Source organism: Salmo salar, chromosome 11 (assembly GCF_965601325.2).
Source record: "Salmo salar chromosome 11, fSalSal1, whole genome shotgun sequence".
Classification (NCBI taxonomy): domain Eukaryota; kingdom Metazoa; phylum Chordata; class Actinopteri; order Salmoniformes; family Salmonidae; genus Salmo; species Salmo salar.
In genome coordinates this window covers 108293786-108299512 of record NC_138301.1, presented here as the reverse complement: position 1 = coordinate 108299512, position 5727 = coordinate 108293786, and the positions used below count along the sequence as shown (strand labels likewise).

Sequence of the window (5727 nt, the reverse complement as noted above, 5' to 3'; positions counted from 1 at the left end):
CAGTCCACGTTAACAAGGTTGTTTCTTTTTAAATACTATAATTACTTAATCATGAAGTTGATCTGCTAGCTAACAGTGTTAGTAAAGCAGAGGACGTGTCACGGTTATCGTCGGTGAAGGAGGACCAAAATGCAGCAGGACTGTGTTTGTTCATTTTGAACATTTATTAACTTCCCGAAATGAACGTACAAAACGAACGAACGAACGAACGAACGAACGAACGAACGAACGAACGAACGAACGAACGAACGAACGACATACCGACAGTCTGGCAAGGCACAAGGCTAAACACAGAACAATCTCCCACAATTAAACAAACAAACACACCCAACTAATATAGGACTTCCAATCAAAGGCAACACCCCACAGCTGCCTTCAATTGGAAGTCCACCCCAATTAACCAAACATAGACATATAACTAACTAGATAAACATAGAAATACGTAAACAAAGATCATAACCCAAAAACCCGGAAATACTAAATCAAACACCCTTTTTCCAAAACACCACCCCGAACCACATAAAACAAATACCCTCTGCCACGTCCTGACCAAACTACAATACCAATTAACCCTTATACTGGCCAGGACGTGACAGGACGGATCTGTGTATGGCTATGCAGCTATGTTGGAGGCTCAGACACTGAGACAGCAGTGCAAGTAACTTAGGCCTATGTGTCGCTAATATTGTAAGTCTTATTAGGCCAAGGGATTATTTTATATTTAGCTAGTATATGTAGAATATATGTATTTTGTTTTAATGAATGCTGGTATTTAAATGGATGGATTGCTACATGAGTTACTAGCCGCACACCCCGGCCATAGCCACAGTGAATGGCGTCGTCTTGTAATATTTTTACAGCCCTGCTAGTTACATAAAGGTGACTTATTATCGAGGAGTACTAACGTCAAACATGTTTTTGTATTTTTAGGCAAAACAACAACTGAAGGTCTAAAACTTCAGGCAGGCAGGCTGGCTGGCTGGCTAGCTATAATCTCAATGCTACCTAGCCTTAGCCGCGCTAGCTCGCGATTAGCATGAAAAAAATTCTAAGCTCATTTGACCTAGGACAACCCTGTAAAAACTTTGCTAATATCTACAGCATATCAGCTTTCCAACAGCACAGATATTACTTTTGAATACCCTTTGAAAAATGAATATTTCATCTAAGCCTTTGATGTAGAAATGAACAACTTCAGACATAAACCAGGAACGTTAATGTTAGGACTATGGCACTGTTTGAACAGGAATCGCAGTCTCATCCATGGTCTCTATTTTCATAAAACTGTCGTCTTGTAGAATGGAAACCATGCAGAAGAGCCTTGAGTGGGCTAAGGGGAGGCTGATAAATGTTGGGTGTGGTTGGGTTTACTGTTGTTTTTTTGTTTTTAGTTTTTTCACTCTTCGTTCTCCTGCTGCCCATTCTATTCGTTCTTGGTCAACATTTCTATTTATGTCTTGGCTTTAAAATCCAATATTATAAAAACATTACTTGGCCACAATTTGTGACAGTTACTATAATTTTAAAAGTGTTTTTGGAATGAGGGGGGCGGGCGGTGTGGCAATACATTAAGTAGCCTAAACACTGTGTATTATTGTTACAGCCAGTTCCAGTTACCGGGCTCCTCAGACTTGGAGAGGAGCTAGAGATGCACCTTGTTATGCCATCGATCAAGAGCAACTGAGGTTTCTGATGTCCAGTGTTTTCAGTGTGTCTCAGATGGCAGATATTCTACATGTGTCCCGATCGACAGTCAAATGTCGTCTAAGGTCAGTTGTGCTTGGGAGTAATGCTATAAACTACAGACTTTAGATGCATGGTTTACAGTTTCTTATCAATCAAACAATTTAGAAGGACTACAATCAAGACAGGACTTTAAAATTACTATGATGATATGCATTACTTCATCCCTGTCCATTGTTACTCTTTTTCCCAGACACTTCAATCTGTCACATGACCCGTTATATTCTGACATGTCAGACTTGGCTCTGGATGAAAATATTAAGGACTTGGTGGCTGGGAACGACAAACGTGGACCGGAGGCTGTTGGATCACAATTAAGGGCTCTGGGTGCAGAGACGCAGAGTGAGGGACAGCATGCTTCATGTCGCAGAGGCTGCATAGAAGGTCATACCGTGATGCTGGACCAAACTCGTTTTGGCACCTTGATGGAAACCACAAACTGATTTGGTAGATGTATCTTTGTGATAGACAAAATTATCTATATCACTGGTGAGAAGTTGTACATTGTAACATCTCAAATTGTTCATCAACAACCTGTTCATCAACAACTAACAGTTCAGTAAGCAATGGCCCTTGATACCATATGTCACTCATGTGGATAATAATTGTTTTATTGCATTTCTGTTACTTCTGTGATTGATAGAATATCTGCATCATGAAATTAACAAACATGCTTATATTGAGGACATACGGAGGCAAAAACATTTGGAGCAAAGTATTTATGCCTAAGTGTGAACCACAGGACTCATCAAGATTAACGTGGTTATTTTTCCAATTGAAGTAGATATTGTAATCACACATCTTCCACTGCAGGAAACAGTCTAGAACAAACCCTTGTTGTAGCCTTTAGAGGGCTAACGGAAGTGCTTATAGTTGTGATCCACGGTAGACTGTTCCTTAACATTGTTCCACATTTTGGATTTTTATTTAATATTTGGTCTGCTGCTTTGTTATATACTGCAGGAACCTGATGCAGCATTTAAGTGGTAAAGGAGGATGGTGATGTTTGTATATTTAATGTGTCTTCAGCTTTTGTATCAACCAGTGCTGTATTTTCTGATTTAGGTAGAGGATAGTCATACATGGTGGCATTGATGGGTACAGCCATCTCGTTGTTTCTCCGTGCTTCGTGCAACAATCGCAGCAGTACTGTAATGGATTGCTTCGGACGGACTATGGAGGAGAAAACAACACTTTCTGCTTGTTGAATGTAATACATATTGAAAATATTATTTAAAGAATAGAGCTACATGCATCCTTAAAATGTCTTCTTGACCTACACATTGATTACATTCTATAGTGAGTGATGCATGCGGCTACATTTTTTTTCTGTAAATCATTTTCAGAACGCAAACACATTATGTTTGACAGCTTTATTGCTTTCTCCATGTTTTTGAAATGTATAAGCCTTTAAATGACCTTTTACAGTACTTCTACAAACGAGACTACACTTGTGGCAGCACCTATTCCTGTGGCACCCCATCTTCTGCAACACTTTTTGTGGCCCCCCTCCACCTATACCACTTCCTGTGGCCTCCCCTCCACCATTCCCTGAGGCTTATCGTCCACCTTCACCACACTCTTCTGTTGATGTTGGTGATGACAATGATTAAGTCATCCCTGTAAATAATTCAATGTCTTGTTATTACAGATGAATTGTGGGAAGTATCTGAGCTTTGTTATTCTGAATGTCTCTTTTAGTGTGGACCTCCAAACACTGCTGAAGTTAATGAGATGCCAACCAAATTAACATGATGAGGGACAACGTTTATGATTGTGCAATGACAGGCTTTAAAAGAGCCCGCTTTAATCCAGAGGCAAAAATAGACGTGGTTTTTAGGGATACTGATGGAAAAGGGGCAGCTGATGAGGGTGGTCCCTCAAGAATTTCTCCGACTGCTAATGAGTGCCATCCATAACTCTGCAATATTTGAGGGAACTGACTGGCAAAAATGCCTTTCTTGCAACTCTCAAGGTGAGTTACAATTTTACACCAACAAAGACATGTTTGTTTATGGCATTATATATATGACTTGAGTAAGACATTTGATTTTTGAATGTAATGTGTCCTTTATTTACGGTTTGTCTTCTGTGTGACAGCACTCTATGATGGCGTATACAAGCAGGTGGGCCGCATGATTGCTGTCTGTCTGGTACATGGGGGTGTAGAGCCACATTTTTTCAGAGGCTATACAGGCGAGTGTGTGGCCTACAACCTCCTGTGCCAGAACTGAAAGAAATTGCGGAATATGACTTCAGAGATAAGTTGGAGAAGGTAAGTAACTTTATACTGTGATGGATCTTGTTACTGTTAATTTGCACTAAGTTTAAAAAAAAATTGGGTTGTGGTTCATGAATACTTTTCCACATGGATTTGGTTTCCTTTTGTTGGCAGTCAGTCTTTTTTAAGGGTAGTGATAATCAGTTTATTGTTTTGCTAATTTGTCCCAAAACACAGTTCAATAAACAATCTAAGATCCAGTTAGCACAAACTGTTGACGAGGCAAAGGAAGCGGTACAGTGCGATACATTCATAAATTGGAGAGGGATGCCCTGGTTGGAGAGGGATGCCCTGGTGGAGTCAGCCACAAAGTTCTACTTAGAAAGCAGGATACGGGATGCTCTTGAGCAGTGAGTTTCCATATATCTAAGGAATCTCAAGTTTAGTTAAATTCTTCAGGGCAAATTCATTGACTTTTTTTACTTTATAGATTCAAAGAGGATCTGGAGTGTCTATGTCTCCTGCCTTACATGAATAGACACTCAAGCCTCTTCAGAGAGGTTTTCATCTACACTGAGAAACCTCTTTTGGCCAAAGACATAGCTTCTCTCCAAAGCAGAGCGGTCCCCACCTGGTACCAATCAAAGAGCAATAGAGAGCAGAGTCATGTTTCTGGAGGGACTGGCTTCTGGAGGTGGAAGGTTAGATGCAAAACCATGATCATTGAAGTAACACAGCCCACATCAGTAAAATATCACTTAATCACTCTCACAACTGTGGGATAGCATTTTATAGCCTTATTCTTCCATGGGCCCCCTAAGAATGTAACAGATAAATTAAATCCCAAACCACTTTCACTTAGAGTATTGTGTTCTCCATTAAGTGTTACTTATGGACTTTTATGTCCCCCCCCATTTCCTTTTTTCAGGGGGGAACACATACCCTTTAACCCTGGAGAAGGTTTTCATTTTCACTTCGGGGGCTTCAGCATTCCTAGGCTGGGATTGCCAGTGGAGCCACAGCTACAGTTCTCTCTGCTACCGCACGGCAAGCGGTACCGGAGCGCCAAGTCTACGTCCAAGAGGCTTCTAAAGAGATTCTACCCCCAAGCCATAAGACTACTGAACATCTAGTTAAATAGCTACCCAGACTATTTGCTGCTACTCTATCTATGCATAGTCACTTTAATACCTCTACCTACATGTATATATTAACTCCGCACATTTTCTGTACCGGTAGCCCCTGTACTGTTATTTTACTGATGCTCTTTAATTATTTTTTAAACTGCATTGTTGATTAAGGGCTTGTAAGTAAGCATTTCACTGTAAGGTTGTATTTGGCGCATGTGACAAATACAATTTTATTTAAAGAGAATTCATTTAAGGGGAATTATCCAAAATGTTTATTGCATGACTACCTAATAAATTCGGAAAACTGCAGCCAATGTTAATTGATGTGTCCCAAAATAATTGTTATTATGTAACAGCTGTCTTCAAGAATGGACCAAGGTGCAGCGGGAATGTGGATACTCATAGTTTAATTCAAAAAGAGTAAAGCATCCACGGTGAAAAACCAATAAACAAGACAGCAACAGTTTTGCAGGCTAACTAAACGCAGTGCAAAAACAACTACCCACAACCCCAAAGAAAAACACACACTCCTATATAGGACTCCCAATCAAAGGCAACTCAACACACCTGCCTTCAATTGGGAGTCCCAATCACCAACACAACCATTCACACACACAAAACCCCTGCCACATC

General features: G+C 40.3%; 1 long non-coding RNA gene across 8 annotated transcripts; it reads left to right on the top strand.

Annotated features, from left to right (window-relative positions):
* The first annotated feature begins 547 nt into the window (after window positions 1-547).
* LOC106563599 (uncharacterized) lies at window positions 548-5414 on the top strand. 8 transcript variants are annotated; one of them, XR_014379464.1, is made up of 7 exons: window positions 548-687; window positions 1604-1769; window positions 1937-2953; window positions 3172-3718; window positions 3844-4018; window positions 4202-4665; window positions 4893-5414. It is a non-coding gene; the product is annotated as an uncharacterized LOC106563599 (long non-coding RNA). The 8 variants fall into 8 exon arrangements; XR_014379460.1 differs by having other exon boundaries at window positions 1937-3335; window positions 3445-3718; XR_014379463.1 differs by having other exon boundaries at window positions 1937-3718; window positions 4202-4374; window positions 4455-4665; window positions 4925-5414.
* The last annotated feature ends 313 nt before the right edge of the window (window positions 5415-5727 follow it).